At 42.7% G+C, this 20,306-nt stretch overlaps 1 long non-coding RNA gene across 1 annotated transcript; it reads right to left on the bottom strand.

The window, feature by feature from the left end:
• Positions 1–3,432: 3,432 nt before the first annotated feature.
• LOC138784274 (uncharacterized) lies at positions 3,433–19,492 on the bottom strand. The gene is made up of 3 exons (XR_011361803.1): positions 19,374–19,492; positions 9,514–9,634; positions 3,433–3,501 (listed from the first exon to the last, which is right to left on the bottom strand). It is a non-coding gene; the product is annotated as an uncharacterized lncRNA (long non-coding RNA).
• Between the last annotated feature and the right edge of the window lie 814 nt (positions 19,493–20,306).

A 20,306-nucleotide genomic window follows, 5' to 3' on the forward strand; every position in this document is an offset into this window, starting at 1 on the left:
AATAAGTGGCATTATATTGGACGTTCCTGTATAAGACACACAGCTGTCACATGTCATGTGGGGAGGTATGGACTACAACTCCCGCCATCCTAACCCACATTTTGGGTGCTATCTGTTTCTCTTTAGCATTGTTTTTCCCTTACCTAGCTATTTCTATTGTTAGATAACTCATTACTTATGTTGCACTTTGTTTAGCACCTAATAAGAGATATTTAGCTTGTTATCACCTGTAATACCTATCGACACATCATTGTAATTGTGTAGTGTGAGGGACGGTGCTATCTCTGGTGGTTGGGGCCCTGGAGGGGTATTAGTGCCACCTTTGTTTATTTTGTGTTTTGTTTTTTTTTATGTTTTAGTGATTTGTGAAAGTTCATATACTAGATATAGGGAGTTTTGGGTAACTGATGCCAGATTTCCGAGTGTATTCTCTATTGTTTGGCATTTTTATTTTTGCATGTGACACTACAACACCCAGCATGCCCTGACAACCATAGGGTAACAACACGCTGCACTGAGCTGTACTGAAACATCATTAATTAATTCATCAGTGAGTACTGTAACTTTCTCCAGGTCACATGACCTTTAACCCACTCTCTGAACCTTGAAGCGCCTCCCTCTGACCAGAGAGTCCATGACAGTTGCATTTCCTCCAGCTATTCCCTCGCAGGTATCAGCCGCCAGGCCCTATGAGTGGTTTTGCTTGTTCTTTTCTCTAGCTTTCTCTACTACTATTAGTAGACCTTGCTCTGATACACTGTAACGTCACTGCATATTTTTCCTTCATACAGGCAGCACTCACGTTTGCAGCATCTCAATTTGCTACGATATAGAAATTCTCTAAATTATATATAAAGGCTGCGCAAAGTCACCATATAGCAGGGGTGTCAAACTCAAATATACAGTGGGCCAAAATAAAAAAATTGGAGTCACGGGCCAAAATAAAAAAATTGGAGTCACGGGCCAAAATAAAAAAAATTGAAGTCGCAGGCCTACTTTGATCATTTTTGAAGCGCGAATGCAACTGTGCTGGCACTGTCAGAGCAGCGTGCGGTGTTCCTGGCGCTGTCAGAGCAGCGTGCGGTGTTCCTGGCGCTGTCAGAGCAGCGTGCGGTGTTCCTGGCGCTGTCAGTGGTGTCCATCTCCCAGCACTGTGCACTATGATAAATGACATAACATGATAAATTGCTATGATATGATTAAAACCCATCCCATGTAATAGCCCATGTAACTCCCCAATATTACCCCACGTAGTAGTCAACCCAACCATAGTAGCCAGCCCTCCCAGTAGTTCCCAAATAGTAGCCATCCCCCTAAGTGTCCCATATAGTAGCCATCCCACCCCCATAGCCTCATATAGTAGCCAGCACCTGTATTCTCATATAGTAGCCAGCCCTCCCCCATAGTCTCTTATATGGTATGCAGCCCACCCTGTAGTCTCATATAGTAGCCAGCCCTCCCCCATAGTGTCTTATATAGTAGCCAGCCCTCCCCATAGTCTTATATAGTAGCCAGCCCTCCCCATAGTCTCTTATATAGTAGCCAGCCCTCCCCATAGTCTTATATAGTAGCCAGCCCTCCCCATAGTCTCTTATATAGTAGCCAGCCCTCCCCTGTATTCTCATATAGTAGCCAGCCCTCCCCCATCATCTCTCATATAGTAGCCAGCCCTCCTCAATAGTCTCTTAAATAGTAGCCAGCCCTTCCCCATAGTCTCTTATATAGTAGCCAGTCCTCCCCCATAGTCTCTTATATAGTAGCCAGCCCTCCCCATAGTCTCTTATATAGAAGCCAGCCCTCCCCCATAGTCTCTTATATAGTATCCAGCCCTCCCCCATAGTCTCTTATATAGTAGCCAGCCCACTCATAGTCTCTTATATAGTAGCCAGCCCTCCCCCATAGTCTCCTATATAGTAGCCAGCCCTTCCCCATAGTCTCTTATATAGTAGCCAGTCCTCCCCCATAGTCTCTTATATAGTAGCCAGCCCTCCCCATAGTCTCTTATATAGAAGCCAGCCCTCCCCCATAGTCTCTTATATAGTAGCCAGCCCTTCCCCATAGTCTCTTATATAGTAGCCAGCCCTCCCCCATAGTCTCTTATATAGAAGCCAGCCCTCCCCCATAGTCTCTTATATAGTAGCCAGCCCTCCCCTGTAGTCTCCTATATAGTAGCCAGCCCTCTCCCATAGTGTCTTATATAGTATCCAGCCCTCCCCCATAGTCTCTTATATAGTAGCCAGCCCACTCATAGTCTCTTATATAGTAGCCAGCCCTCCCCCATAGTCTCCTATATAGTAGCCAGCCCTCTCCCATAGTGTCTTATATAGTATCCAGCCCTCCCCATAGTCTTATATAGTAGCCAGCCCACTCATAGTCTCTTATATAGTAGCCAGCCCTCCCCCATAGTCTCCTATATAGTAGCCAGCCCTCTCCCATAGTGTCTTATATAGTAGCCAGCCCTCCCCCATAGTCTCTTATATAGTAGCCAGCCCTCCTCATAGTCTCTTATATAGTAGCCAGCCCTCCTCATAGTCTCTTATATAGTAGCCAGCCCCCTCATAGTCTCTTATATAGTAGCCAGCCCTCCCCCATAGTCTCTCATATAGTACCCAGCCCTCCCCCATAGTCTCTTATATAGTAGCCAGCCTTCCCCAAAAGTCTCATATAGTAGCCAGCCCTCCCCCATAGTCTCTTATATAGTAGCCAGCCCTCCCCCATAGTCTCTTATATAGTAGCCAGCCCTCCTCCATAGTTTCTTATATAGTAGCCAGCCCTCCCCCATAGTCTCTTATGTAGTAGCCAGCCCTCCCCCATAGTCTCTTATATAGTAGCCAGCCCTCCCCCATAGTCTCTTATATAGTAGCCAGCCCTCCCCCATAGTCTCTTATATAGTAGCCAGCCCTTCCCCATAGTCTCTTATATAGTAGCCAGCCCTCCCCCATAGTCTCTTATATAGTAGCCAGCCCTCCCCAATAGTCTCTAATATAGTAGCCAGCTCTCCCCTTAGTCTCTTATATAGTAGCCAGCCCTCCCCCATAATCTCTTATATAGTAGCCAGCCCTCCCCATAGTCTCTTATATAGTAGCCCGCCCTCCCCCATAGTCTCTTATATAGCAGCCAGCCCTCTCCCATAGTCTCTTATATTGTATCCAGCCCTCCCCCATAGTCTCTTATATAGTAGCCAGCCCTCCCCAATAGTCTCTTATGTAGTAGCCAGCCCTCCCCATAGTCTCTTATATAGCCATAATCTCTTATATAGTAGCCAGCCCTCCCCATAGTCTCTTATATAGCAGCCAGCCCTCCCCATAGTCTTATATAGTAGCCAGCCCTCCACATAGTCTTATATAGTAGCCAGCCCTCCCCCATAGTCTCTTATATAGTAGCCAGTCGCAGGCCTACTTTGATCATTTTTGAAGCGCGAATGCAACTGTGCTGGCACTGTCAGAGCAGCGTGCGGTGTTCCTGGCGCTGTCAGTGGTGTCCATCTCCCAGCACTGTGCACTATGATAAATGACATAACATGATAAATTGCTATGATATGATTAAAACCCATCCCATGTAATAGCCCATGTAACTCCCCAATATTACCCCACGTAGTAGTCAACCCAACCATAGTAGCCAGCCCTCCCAGTAGTTCCCATATAGTAGCCATCCCACCCCCATAGCCTCATATAGTAGCCAGCACCTGTATTCTCATATAGTAGCCAGCCCTCCCCCATAGTCTCTTATATAGTAGCCAGCCCTCCCCATAGTCTTATATAGTAGCCAGCCCTCCCCCATAGTCTCTTATATAGTAGCCAGCCCTCCCCATAGTCTTATATAGTAGCCAGCCCTCCCCATAGTCTCTTATATAGTAGCCAGCCCTCCCCTGTATTCTCATATAGTAGCCAGCCCTCCCCCATCATCTCTCATATAGTAGCCAGCCCTCCCCTATAGTCTCTTATATAGAAGCCAGCCCTCCTCAATAGTCTCTTAAATAGTAGCCAGCCCTTCCCCATAGTAGTAGCCAGCCCTTCCCCAATAGTCTCTTAAATAGTAGCCAGCCCTCCCCATAGTCTCTTATATAGTAGCCAGCCCTCCCCCATAGTCTCTTATATAGTAGCCAGCCCTCCCCCATAGTCTCTCATATAGTAGCCAGCCCTCCCCCATAGTCTCTTATATAGTAGCCAGCCCTCCCCCATAGTCTCTCATATAGTAGCCAGCCCTCCCCCATAGTCTCTTATATAGTAGCCAGCCCTCCCCCATAGTGTCTTATATAGTAGCCAGCCCTTCACCATAGTCTCTTATATAGTAGCCAGCCCTCCCCCATAATCTCTTATATAGTAGCCAGCCCTCCCCATAGTCTCTTATATAGTAGCCCGCCCTCCCCCATAGTCTCTTATATAGCAGCCAGCCCTCTCCCTCCCCCATAGTCTCTTATATAGTAGCCAGCCCTCCCCAACAGTCTCTTATGTAGTAGCCAGCCCTCCCCAACAGTCTCTTATGTAGTAGCCAGCCCTCCCCATAGTCTCTTATATAGCCATAATCTCTTATATAGTAGCCAGCCCTCCCCATAGTCTCTTATATAGTAGACAGCCCTCCCCATAGTCTTATATAGTAGCCAGCCCTCCCCCATAGTCTCTTATATAGTAGCCAGCCCTCCCCTATAGTCTCTTATATAGTAGCCAGCCCTCCCCCATAGTCTCTTATATAGTAGCCAGCCCTTTCCCATAGTCTCTTATATAGTAGCCAGCCCTCCCCAGTAGTCTCTAATATAGTAGCCAGCTCTCCCCATAGTCTCTTATATAGCAGCCAGCCCTCCCCCATAGTCTCTTATATAGTAGCCAGCCCCCCCTATAATCTCTTATATAGTAGCCAGCCCTCCCCCATAATCTCTTATATAGTAGCCAGCCCTCCCCCATAGTCTCTTATATAGTAGCCAGCCTTCCCCCATAGTCTCTTATATAGTAGCCAGCCCACTCAGTCTCTTATATAGTAGCCAGCCCTCCCCCATAATCTCTTATATAGTAGCCAGCCCTCCCCCATAGTCTCTTATATAGTAGCCAGCCCTTTCCCATAGTCTCTTATATAGTAGCCAGCCCTCCCCCATAGTCTATTATATAGTAGCCAGCCCTCCACCATAGTCTCTTATATTGTATCCAGCCTTCCCCCATAGTCTCTTATATAGTAGCCAGCCCTCCCCAATAGTCTCTTATGTAGTAGCCAGCCCTCCCCATAGTCTCTTATATAGTAGACAGCCCTCCCCATAGTCTCTTATATAGTAGCCAGCCCCCCCCATAGTCTTATATAGTAGCCAGCCCTCCCCCATAGTCTCTTATATAGTAGCCAGCCCTCCCCAATAGTCTCTTATGTAGTAGCCAGCCCTCCCCCATAGTCTCTTATATAGCCATAATCTCTTATATAGTAGCCAGCCCTCCCCATAGTCTCTTATATAGTAGCCAGCCCTCCCCATAGTCTTATATAGTAGCCAGCCCTCCCCCATAGTCTCTTATATAGTAGCCAGCCCTCCCCTATAGTCTCTTATATAGTAGCCAGCCCTCCCCCATAGTCTCTTATATAGTAGCCAGCCCTCCTCCATAGTCTCTTATATAGTAGCCAGCCCTTCCCCATAGTCTCTTATATAGTAGCCAGCCCTCCCCAATAGTCTCTAATATAGTAGCCAGCTCTCCCCATAGTCTCTTATATAGCAGCCAGCCCTCCCCCATAGTCTCTTATATAGTAGCCAGCCCCCCCTATAATCTCTTATATAGTAGCCAGCCCTCCCCCATAATCTCTTATATAGTAGCCAGCCCTCCCCCATAGTCTCTTATATAGTAGCCAGCCCTTTCCCATAGTCTCTTATATAGTAGCCAGCCCTCCCCCATAGTCTATTATATAGTAGCCAGCCCTCCCCAATAGTCTCTTATATAGTAGCCAGCCCTCCACCATAGTCTCTTATATTGTATCCAGCCTTCCCCCATAGTCTCTTATATAGTAGCCAGCCCTCCCCAATAGTCTCTTATGTAGTAGCCAGCCCTCCCCATAGTCTCTTATATAGCCATAATCTCTTATATAGTAGCCAGCCCTCCCCATAGTCTCTTATATAGTAGACAGCCCTCCCCATAGTCTCTTATATAGTAGCCAGCCCTCCCCATAGTCTTATATAGTAGCCAGCCCTCCCCCATAGTCTCTTATATAGTAGCCAGCCCTCCCCTATAGTCTCTTATATAGCCATAATCTCTTATATAGTAGCCAGCCCTCCCCATAGTCTCTTATATAGTAGCCAGCCCTCCCCATAGTCTTATATAGTAGCCAGCCCTCCCCATAGTCTCTTATATAGTAGCCAGCCCTCCCCAATAGTCTCTTATGTAGTAGCCAGCCCTCCCCCATAGTCTCTTATATAGCCATAATCTCTTATATAGTAGCCAGCCCTCCCCATAGTCTCTTATATAGTAGCCAGCCCTCCCCATAGTCTTATATAGTAGCCAGCCCTCCCCCATAGTCTCTTATATAGTAGCCAGCCCTCCCCTATAGTCTCTTATATAGTAGCCAGCCCTCCCCCATAGTCTCTTATATAGTAGCCAGCCTTCCCCCATAGTCTCTTATATAGTAGCCAGCCCACTCATAGTCTCTTATATAGTAGCCAGCCCTCCCCCATAATCTCTTATATAGTAGCCAGCCCTCCCCCATAGTCTCTTATATAGTAGCCAGCCCTTTCCCATAGTCTCTTATATAGTAGCCAGCCCTCCCCCATAGTCTATTATATAGTAGCCAGCCCTCCACCATAGTCTCTTATATTGTATCCAGCCTTCCCCCATAGTCTCTTATATAGTAGCCAGCCCTCCCCAATAGTCTCTTATGTAGTAGCCAGCCCTCCCCATAGTCTCTTATATAGCCATAATCTCTTATATAGTAGCCAGCCCTCCCATAGTCTCTTATATAGTAGCCAGCCCTCCCCATAGTCTCTTATATAGTAGCCAGCCCTCCCCATAGTCTTATATAGTAGCCAGCCCTCCCCAATAGTCTCTTATGTAGTAGCCAGCCCTCCCCCATAGTCTCTTATATAGCCATAATCTCTTATATAGTAGCCAGCCCTCCCCATAGTCTCTTATATAGTTGCCAGCCCTCCCCATAGTCTTATATAGTAGCCAGCCCTCCCCCATAGTCTCTTATATAGTAGCCAGCCCTCCCCTATAGTCTCTTATATAGTAGCCAGCCCTCCCCCATAGTCTCTTATATAGTAGCCAGCTCTCCTCCATAGTCTCTTATATAGTAGCCAGCCCTTCCCCATAGTCTCTTATATAGTAGCCAGCCCTCCCCAATAGTCTCTAATATAGTAGCCAGCTCTCCCCATAGTCTCTTATATAGCAGCCAGCCCTCCCCCATAGTCTCTTATATAGTAGCCAGCCCTCCCCCATAGTCTCTTATATAGTAGCCAGCCCTCCCCAATAGTCTCTTATATAGTAGCCAGCCCTTTCCCATAGTCTCTTATATAGTAGCCAGCCCCCCCTATAATCTCTTATATAGTAGCCAGCCCTCCCCCATAATCTCTTATATAGTAGCTAGCCCTCCCCCATAGTCTCTTATATAGTAGCCAGCCCTTTCCCATAGTCTCTTATATAGTAGCCAGCCCTCCCCCATAGTCTATTATATAGTAGCCAGCCCTCCCCAATAGTCTCTTATATAGTAGCCAGCCCTCCACCATAGTCTCTTATATTGTATCCAGCCTTCCCCCATAGTCTCTTATATAGTAGCCAGCCCTCCCCAATAGTCTCTTTTGTAGTAGCCAGCCTTCCCCATAGTCTCTTATATAGCCATAATCTCTTATATAGTAGCCAGCCCTCCCCATAGTCTCTTATATAGTAGACAGCCCTCCCCATAGTCTCTTATATAGTAGCCAGCCCTCCCCATAGTCTTATATAGTAGCCAGCCCTCCCCCATAGTCTCTTATATAGTAGCCAGCCCTCCCCAATAGTCTCTTATGTAGTAGCCAGCCCTCCCCCATAGTCTCTTATATAGCCATAATCTCTTATATAGTAGCCAGCCCTCCCCATAGTCTCTTATATAGTAGCCAGCCCTCCCCATAGTCTTATATAGTAGCCAGCCCTCCCCCATAGTCTCTTATATAGTAGCCAGCCCTCCCCTATAGTCTCTTATATAGTAGCCAGCCCTCCCCCATAGTCTCTTATATAGTAGCCAGCCCTCCTCCATAGTCTCTTATATAGTAGCCAGCCCTTCCCCATAGTCTCTTATATAGTAGCCAGCCCTCCCCAATAGTCTCTAATATAGTAGCCAGCTCTCCCCATAGTCTCTTATATAGCAGCCAGCCCTCCCCCATAGTCTCTTATATAGTAGCCAGCCCCCCCTATAATCTCTTATATAGTAGCCAACCCTCCCCCATAATTTCTTATATAGTAGCCAGCCCTCCCCAATAGTCTCTTATGTAGTAGCCAGCCCTCCCCATAGTCTCTTATATAGTAGCCAGCCCTCCCCCATAGTCTCTTATATAGTAGCCAGCCCTCCCCCATAGTCTCTTATATAGTAGCCAGCCCTCCCCCATAGTCTCTTATATAGTAGCCAGCCCTCCCCCATAGTCTCTTATATAGTAGCCAGCCCTCCCCCATAGTCTCTTATATAGTAGCCAGCCCTCCCCCATAGTCTCTTATATAGTAGCCAGCCCTCCTCCATAGTCTCTTATATAGTAGCCAGCCCTTCCCCATAGTCTCTTATATAGTAGCCAGCCCTCCCCAATAGTCTCTAATATAGTAGCCAGCTCTCCCCATAGTCTCTTATATAGTAGCCAGCCCTCCCCCATAGTCTCTTATATAGTAGCCAGCCCTCCCCATAGTCTCTTATATAGTAGCCATGGGGGGCCAGATGTAATTCAATCTCTGATTATCCTGGCGGGCCAAAAATAATGGCACCACGGGCCAGAGTTTGACATGACTGATATAGAGAGAGATAAGAAGATGAACTAGGGAAAGTAGCCGCTGCTGTCCGGGGATGAGGTGTCGGTCTGCATTTATTGGATTTGATGCCAGGGCGCCCAGAAGGCTAGTCTGTGCCATTGGTTTATTTCTTGAGGAAAATTGCTAGGTGTCCTATATATCACAACACATTGTTGCCCATAACAACCAACCACAGCTCCAATAACTACCAACCACAGCTCCCATAGCTACCAACCACAGCTCCCATAGCAACCAGTAAAAGCTCCCATAGCAACCAACCACAGCTCCCATAGCTATCAATAGCAGCTCCCATTGCAACCAGTTACAGCTCCTATTGCTACCAATCAGCTCCCTAAACAACCAATAACAGCTCAGATTTAATTTTTTTCAACGCAGGCTGAGAAGTGAAAGTTGAGCTGTGATTGGTTGTTTAGTGAGCTGATTGGTAGCAATGGGAGCTGTAACTGGTTGCAATGGGAGCTGCTATTGATAGCTATGGGAGCTGTGGTTGGTAGTTATGACAGCTGTAACTGGTTGCTATGGGAGCTGTAACTGGTTGCTATGGGAGCCTTGATTGGTTGCTTACCTGGTAGGAGGCGGAGTCTTAAAGCTCTTATCTTTCCAAAGCCTGTCTTAAAATGAAAGCGGTAATCTGATTGGTTGTAAGGATCCGCTCCAGGATCATCCGGTGACGGGCATGTGCGCTGCTGCCGGATAAAAGGGGAGGAAATTATATTGATTTATCAAAGTGTTTAAAAGGAAAAATGGTGACTGGTACGTGCTGTATATATCTGGCAATGTCAGGAACCTTGCAGACATCCAGTCTACCTGTGTGCCAAATGTGGGGTCAAACGGGTAAGTCACTCTGATGCCAATAGGGCTCAGGCTGTGATATTGGCTGATAACAGAGAATAATGGAGACTGGGTGCTGTGTATATCCAGCAAGGACAGAACTTTGACAGGAACCTTCCTGGACACTTGATGTGGCTGTATACAAAATTGTGTAACCCTCAGCTCTGTGTTCAGCACCATGGACAGCTCTGGCTCCAATATTAAAGGGGTAGTGCGGCGCTAAACAATTATTCACTAAATAACACACATTACAAAGTTATACAAATTTGTAATGTATGTCATGATAGTGAATGGCCCCCTTCCCTGTGTTTCTCCCCACCCACACTAGACCCGGAAGTGTAGTGCTCTATACATACCTGCCTATTGCCGACCCCCGTCCGCCATCTTGTGCCAATGATGTCATCTTCGGCCGAACAGCCGAACCACTCCGACCGACCCTAGTGCCGGCCGCCCTCTGCCGTGTCATCAGCGAATCAGGTATGTATAGAGCACTACACTTCCGGGTCTAGCGTGGGTGGGGGGAAACACGGGGAAGGGGGCCATTCACTAACATAACATACATTACAAAGTTGTATCACTTTGTAATGTGTGTTATTTAGTGAATAATTGTTTAGCGCTGCACTACCCCTTTAATGAACGTATAATAAGTGATATCGTAAATCTGCAATCGATTTCTGAGACAATTATTTGTCTCCTCTGATGCGGGACATGACCCCCTTCTCACTGGAAAAACTTGCCCTTGATCCAATCGGGCAGCTTTCAAGATGGCGGCCATGTTTCGGTCATAGCCTAAAAGATAGGCCTCCTTATCTACCACTTGCTGGGGTGTCAGATATATCATTTTTCTCTCGTTTCTGAGACTTTTGACCCTGTAGATTTGGTGGATTCATTATTGACTCCAGGGAAAACATATACAAAGAAAAAGAGTAGAGAAAAAATTCAAAAAGACAGAAATGCCATTCATTAATTGATTTCCCGTGTATACACACTGCACACAGCCCCATATATACACACTGCACACAGCCCCATATATACACATACAGCCCCATATATACACATACAGCCCCATATATACACACTGCACACAGCCCCATATATACACATACAGCCCCATATATACACATACAGCCCCATATATACACTCTGCACACAGCCCCATATATACACACTGCACACAGCCCCATATATACACATACAGCCCCATATATACACACTGCACACAGCCCCGTATATACACACTGCACACAGCCCCATATACAGTATACACATACAGCCCCATATATACACATACAGCCCCATATATACACACTGCACACAGCCCCATATACAGTATACACATACAGCCCCATATATACACATACAGCCCCATATATACACACTGCACACAGCCCCATATATACACACTGCACACAACCCCATATATACACATACAGCCCCATATATACACACTGCACACAGCCCCATATATACACATACAGCCCCATATATACACTCTGCACACAGCCCCATATACAGTATACACATACAGCCCCATATATACACATACAGCCCCATATATACACACTGCACACAGCCCCATATATACACACTGCACACAGCCCCATATATACACACTGCACACAGCCCCATATATACACATACAGCCCCATATATACACACTGCACACAGCCTCATATATACACATACAGCCCCATATATACACACTGCACACAGCCCCATATATACACATACAGCCCCATATATACACATACAGCCCCATATATACACACACTGCACACAGCCCCATATATACACACTGCACACAGCCCCATATATACACATACAGCCCCATATATACACATACAGCCCCATATATACACTCTGCACACAGCCCCATATACAGTATACACATACAGCCCCATATATACACATACAGCCCCATATATACACACGGCACACAGCCCCATATATACACACTGCACACAGCCCCATATATACACACTGCACACAGCCTCATATATACACACTGCACACAGCCCAATATATACACATACAGCCCCATATATACACTCTGCACACAGCCCCATATACAGTATACACATACAGCCCCATATATACACATACAGCCCCATATATACACACGGCACACAGCCCCATATATACACACTGCACACAGCCCCATATATACACACTGCACACAGCCTCATATATACACACTGCACACAGCCCCGTATATACACATACAACCCCATATATACACTCTGCACACAGCCCCATATACAGTATACACATACAGCCCCATATATACACACTGCACACAGCCTCATATATACACACTGCACACAGCCCCGTATATACACATACAGCCTCATATATACACACTGCACACAGCCCCATATATACACATACAGCCCCATATATACAGATACAGCCCTCTATATACACACTGCACACAACCCCATATATATATTCACATACAGCCTCATATATACACACTGCACACAGCCCCATATATACACACTGCACACAGCCCCATATATACACATACAGCCTCATATATACACACTGCACACAATCCCATATATACACACTGCACACAGCCCCATATATACACACTGCACACAGCCCCATATATACACACTGCACACAGCCCCATATATACACATACAGCCCCATATATACACATACAGCCTGAAATATACACATACAGCCCCGTATATACACACTGCACACAGCCCCATATATATTCACATACAGCCCCATATATACACACTGCACACAGCCTCATATATACACACTGCACACAGCCCCATATATACACACTGCACACAGCCCCATATATATTCACATACAGCCCCATATATACACACTGCACACAGCCTCATATATACACACTGCACACAGCCCCATATATACACACTGCACACAGCCCCATATATACACATACAGCCCCGTATATACACATACAGCCCCATATATACACATACAGCCCCATATATACACACTGCACACAGCCCCGTATATACACATACAACCCCATATATACACTCTGCACACAGCCCCATATACACATACAGCCCCATATATACACATACAGCCACATATATACACACTGCACACAGCCCCGTATATACACACTGCATACAGCCCCGTATATACACATACAGCCTCAAATATACACATACAGCCCCATATATACACATACAGCCCCGTATATACACACTGCACACAGCCCCATATATACACATACAGCCTCAAATATACACATACAGCCCCATATATACACATACAGCCCCATATATACACATACAGCCCCATATATACACACTGCACACAGCCCCATATATACACATACAGCCCCATATATACACATACAGCCCCATATATACACACTGCACACAGCCCCATATATACACATACAGCACTGTATATACACATACAGCCCCATATATACATACTGCACACAGCCCCATATATACACATACAGCCCCATATATACACATACAGCCCTCTATATACACACTGCACACAGCCTCATATATACACACTGCACAAACCCCTATATATACAAATACAGCCCCATATATACACATACAGCCCCATATATACACACTGCACACAGCCCCATATACAGTATACACATACAGCCCCATATATACACATACAGCCCCATATATACACACTGCACACAGCCCCATATATACACACTGCACACAGCCCCATATATACACATACAGCCCCATATATACACACTGCACACAGCCTCATATATACACATACAGCCCCATATATACACACTGCACACAGCCTCATATATACACACTGCACACAGCCCCATATATACACATACAGCCCCATATATACACACTGCACACAGCCTCATATATACACACTGCACACAGCCCCATATATATTCACATACAGCCCCATATATACACACTGCACACAGCCTCATATATACACACTGCACACAGCCCCATATATACACACTGCACACAGCCTCATATATACACACTGCACACAGCCCCATATATACACACTGCACAAACCCCTATATATACACATACAGCCCCCTATATACACATACAGCCCTGTATATACACACTGCACACAGCCCCATATATACACACTGCACACAGCCCCATATATACACATACAGCCCCATATATACACATACAGCCCCATATATACACATACAGCCCCATATATACACACTGCACACAGCCCCATATATACACACTGCACACAGCCCCATATATACACACTGCACACAGCCCCATATATACACACTGCACAAACCCCTATATATACACATACAGCCCCCTATATACACATACAGCCCTGTATATACACACTGCACACAGCCCCATATATACACACTGCACACAGCCCCATATATACACATACAGCCCCATATATACACACTGCACACAGCCTCATATATACACACTGCACACAGCCCCATATATATTCACATACAGCCCCGTGTATGCACACTGCACACAGCCCCATATATACACACTGCACACAGCCCCATATATACACACTGCACACATCCCTGTATATATACACACACTACACACAGCCCCATATATACACACTACACACAGCCCCGTATATACACACTGCACACATCCCTGTATATATACACACTACACACAGCCCCATATATACACACTACACACAGCCCCGTATATACACACTGCACACATCCCTGTATATATACACACTACACACAGCCCCATATATACACACTACACACAGCCCCGTATATACACACTGCACACATCCCTGTATATATACACACTACACACAGCCCCGTATAATCACACATTCCCGTATATATACACACTACACACAGCCCCAAATATAGACACATCCCTGTATATATACACACTACACACAGCCCTATATATACACACTACACACAGCCCCGTATATACACACTGCACATAGCCCTATATATACACATACAGCCCTGTTTATACACACTGACCTATATTTATACTGTATAATACTGCTATAGATTTCATACTGTATAAGGCTCGGTTCACACGTTGTAACAGTGCGGCTGTATTTGCGGCTGTAATTGTGCGGCGGTATTTTTGGTGGTATAGGATATGCGTCTGCACAGTGCACACTATGTCTGAATCTACGGCCCTATCGTAAACGGACCCGTAAAAAATGAACAAGACCATTGTTTGCGGCTGGACATGCGGCCGAGGATTGACAGGCGGTCCGTACGGAGTACTTCAAAAATAGCCGGCAATGATGCCGAATGCCGATGCCTCTAATAGTTAATATATTAAATTAATCAAACACATTTTCTTTGTAATCAAGACACTTTTGTTGGTCAATAATTTATTTCTAACGAATCCATCATTTTGCAATTAAATATACTGTTAAAAAAAATAGATATATAAATAAATGTATATTTATCTATATATTTATTTTTTGACAGTATATTGAATTGCACAATGATGGATTCGTTAGAAATAAATTATTGAACAAAGAAACAGAATTTATTTCCAATATGTGCGCTCAGCCGATCAGCCAATCAGCTGAGCGCACATATAATTCTAAATGTTTCTTCTAATAATGCTATTGTGATAACATAATTAGAAGAAACATTTGATGTTTTCATTAAAGTAAAGTGATGATTAGTACAGAATGCTCTATTGCCGGCATATGAATTAACGGCTTATGGAGCTTCCTGTACTAATTAATATTTAATTAATAAAACACATTTTCGTTGAAATAAAATCAGTTTCTTTGTTCAATAATTTAATTCTAACGAATCCATCATTGTGCAATTAAATATACTGTCAAAAAATAAATATATATATAAATATACATTTATTTATATATCTATTTATTTTAACAGTATATTTAATTGCAAAATGATGGAATCGTTTACATTTAATTATTGAACAATAAAAGGGACTTTATTAGACAGAAAATGTGTTTTATTAATTCAATATATTAACCATGAGAGACATCGGCTATAGTGCAGAGGATCGCAAACCCCGGTAATAGCGATTCATGTAAACTGTTTCCCTGCTTTCCCAGATGCATCCAGAGGTGTTCGCATCACTTTCTTAACATTTTATTTGTTATTTTTAGTTGAACCAGATTTCCAAGTAAATGACCGTATGTTTTGAGCCGCATGTCTTTTTTTTCCCACGGCCGGAGTTTCATCCGCACATTTACAGCCGCATAAAAAATACAGCCGCACAGTTACAGCGTGTGAACCTAGCCTTAGGCTGCGTTCACACTACGTATATTTCAGTCAGTATATTTCAGTCAGTATTGCAACCAAAACCAGGAGTGGATTAGAAACACAGAAAGGATCTGTTCACACAATGTTAAAATTGAGTGGATGGCCGCCATATAACAGTAAATAACGGCCATTATTTCAATACAACAGCCGTTGTTTTAAAATAACAGCAAATATTTGCCATTATATGACGGCCATCCACTCAATTTCAAAATTGTGTGAACAGAGCCTTTCTGTGTTTTCAATCCACTCCTGGTTTTGGTTGCAATACTGACTGAAATATACATATACTGACTGAAATATACGTAGTGTGAACGCAGCCTAATACTGCCATAGATTATATACTGTATAATACTGCCATAGATTATATACTGTATAATACTGCTATAGATGTCATACTGTATAATACTGCCATAGATTACATACTGTATAATGCTGCCATAGATTATATACTGTATAATACTGCCATAGATTTCATACTGTATAATACTGCCATAGATTATATACTGTATAATACTGCCATAGATTATATACTGTATAATACTGCCATAGATTATATACTGTATAATGCTGCCATAAATTATATACTGTAAAATACTGCTATAGATTATATACTGTATAGTACTGCCATAGATTTTATACTGTATAATACTGCCATAGATTATATACTGTATAACGCTGCCATAGATTATATACTGTATAATACTGCCATAGATTATATACTGTATAATGCTGCCATAGATTATATACTGTATAATGCTGCCATAGATTATATACTGTATAATACTGCCATAGATTATATACTGTATAATGCTGTCATAGATTATATACTATATAATACTGCTATAGATTATATACTGTATAATACTGCCATAATGTGCTCAATTAATACCAACAAACAGAAAGAAGACACCCCCCCCCTACACACATAAAGTAATGTAATACCGCAATGTGTAAATAACACCGCTAATAATAATAATATATATATCTAGTCTGTCAGCAGGAGCAGATGATGGTCTGTGAGCAACTGCACAGTCCACAGCCCAGAGACGTCCGAGAGGAAGAGATCAGCAGAGCCCAGACAAGTGCAGCTTATACAGGATTACATACTAAATATAAATGGCACTCCGTCCCAACTCCAGCAATGTATATATATATATATATATATATATATATATATATATATATATATCCCTCATCCACACCACATCCTGGGGCATACCATCCACCAATGAATCACACAGAAACTATGTCAATAAGAATATTATCTTGGGGGCAATGTAATATAATACACAATATAAACAGTAATGTAATACAACCATATAACCAGAACTGTCATAAAGCAACACAGCCGGATCCACGTGTGAAGGGGAAGAACACATGAGACCCATCCTGATTTATAACCACAGGGAACACTTAACCCCTGACCTTCACTTCTATCCACTATACAGAATCCCAAAATCACTGAGCACAGAAATATATCACATAGATTAGTAAATAGATAGATAGATAGGAGATAGATAGATAGATAGATAGATAGATAGATAGATAGATAGGAGATAGATAGATAGATAGATAGATAGATAGATAGACAGATAGATAGATAGGAGATAGATAGATAGATAGATAGATAGATAGATAGATAGATAGGAGATAGATAGATAGATAGATAGATAGATAGATAGATAGACAGATAGATAGATAGGAGATAGATAGATAGATAGGAGATAGATAGAGAGATAGATAGGAGATAGATAGATAGATAGATAGATAGATAGATAGATAGATAGATAGATAGGAGATAGATAGATAGATAGATAGATAGATAGATAGATAGGAGATAGATAGATAGATAGATAGATAGGAGATAGATAGATAGGAGATAGATAGGAGATAGATAGATAGATAGATAGATAGATAGATAGATAGATAGATAGATAGAAGATAGATAGATAGATAGATAGATAGATAGATAGATAGGAGATAGATAGGAGATAGATAGATAGATAGATAGATAGATAGATAGATAGATAGATAGGAGATAGATAGATAGATAGATAGGAGATAGATAGATAGATAGATAGATAGATAGATACATAGATAGATAGGAGATAGATAGATAGATAGATAGATAGATAGATAGATAGATACATAGATAGGAGATAGATAGATAGGAGATATATAGATAGATAGATAGATAGATAGATAGATAGATAGAGAGATAGATAGGAGATAGATAGATAGATAGATAGATAGGAGATAGATAGATAGATAGATAGATAGGAGATAGATAGGAGATAGATAGATAGATAGATAGATAGATAGATAGATAGATAGATGGGAGATAGATAAATAGGAGATAGATAGATAGATAGATAGATAGATAGATAGATAGATAGATAGATAGGAGATAGATAAATAGGAGATAGATAGATAGATAGATAGATAGGAAATATATAGATAAATAGATAGATAGATAGATAGATAGATAGATAGATAGATAGATAGATAGGAAATATATAGATAAATAGATAGGAGATAGATAGATAGATAGATAGATAGATAGATAGATAGATAGATAGGAAATATATAGATAAATAGATAGGAGATAGATAGATAGATAGATAGATAGATAGATAGATAGATAGATAGATAGATAGGAAATATATAGATAAATAGATAGGAGATAGATAGATAGATAAATAGATAGATAGATAGATAGATAGATAGATAGATAGATAGATAGATAGATAGGAGATAGATAGATAGATAGATAGGAGATAGATAGATAGATAGATAGATAGATAGATAGATAGATAGGAGATAGATAGGAGATAGATAGATAGATAGATAGATAGATAGATAGATAGATAGGAAATATATAGATAAATAGATAGGAGATAGATAGATAGGAGATAGACAGATAGATAGATAGGAGATAGATAGATAGATAGTATGCAAGAATCACTGTGGCACTCAAAAATGTGGTGAAAAAATAAGTGGTTTATTCGCCCAAAACCGCAACATTTCAAACTCGCAATGAGTCCTTTTTCAAGCAGTGTTAATGCACATATGGCAAAGTGGGTGTTTAAATACACAGCAAATCATTATTGAAATCAGCAGTATCAAATTGTTAATCAATGTCACATAAAGTCAAAATAAACATACACACGTGTTACATCAGTGTTATAGTGTATACAAATATATCGTGATAATCACACTAAGTGTTCACCCATAAACTGTGTTACGGAAGTGTAATAAAGTTCATCAGATGCAAAGAGTCCATAAAAAGTTCATACTAATATAGTACATAAAGAATCTTGGGGATCATCACTCACTACGATCTTGATTAGACCACGGACCCCAGGATGTCAGACAGCGGCGTTGTCCCAGACCTATTGCGCATGTGCAAGGTATCAACCAATGGAAAGGCTTACAGGTCGACAGTCCACGTGACAGTTGAACTGGTTGCTGGTAAGGAGAGATACACTGTATATTGCAGCATCATACTTAACGTTGTAGTTGAAGAACATCTTCACGTCCGGTGTATTGCAGACGGGAACGAGTGACGCGGGCTACTGTAAAACAGTAACATACGCAGCCAATCGGTGTTCAGGAATCCCGGACTCACATAGAAGTGTATCTATGGATCCTATACACTAAATCCGTTGTCTCCAACACCTACCTGGAAATCCTAGGTGTTGGAGACAACGGATTTAGTGTATAGGATCCATAGATACACTTCTATGTGAGTCCGGGATTCCTGAACACCGATTGGCTGCGTATGTTACTGTTTTACAGTAGCCCGCGTCACTCGTTCCCGTCTCCCTACACCAACATATGGTCAGTACGGGAATAAATGTCCAGATAAGGCCAGTACCAGGTGCAATACACCGGACGTGAAGATGTTCTTCAACTACAACGTTTGGTATGATGCTGCAATATACAGTGTATCTCTCCTCACCAGCAACCATGAGGTTAATTCAGCCAGTTCAACTGTCACGTGGACTGTCGACCTGTAAGCCTTTCCATTGGTTGATAGCTTGCACATGCGCAATAGGTCTGGGACAACGCCGCTGTCTGACATCCTGGGGTCCGTGGTCTAATCAAGATCGTAGTGAGTGATGATCCCCAAGTTTCTTTATGTACTATATTAGTATGAACTTTTTATGGACTCTTTGCATCTGATGAACTTTATTACACTTCCGTAACACAGTTTATGGGTGAACACTTAGTGTGATTATCACGATATATTTGTATACACTATAACA

Source organism: Dendropsophus ebraccatus, chromosome 2 (assembly GCF_027789765.1).
Source record: "Dendropsophus ebraccatus isolate aDenEbr1 chromosome 2, aDenEbr1.pat, whole genome shotgun sequence".
NCBI lineage: Eukaryota > Metazoa > Chordata > Amphibia > Anura > Hylidae > Dendropsophus > Dendropsophus ebraccatus.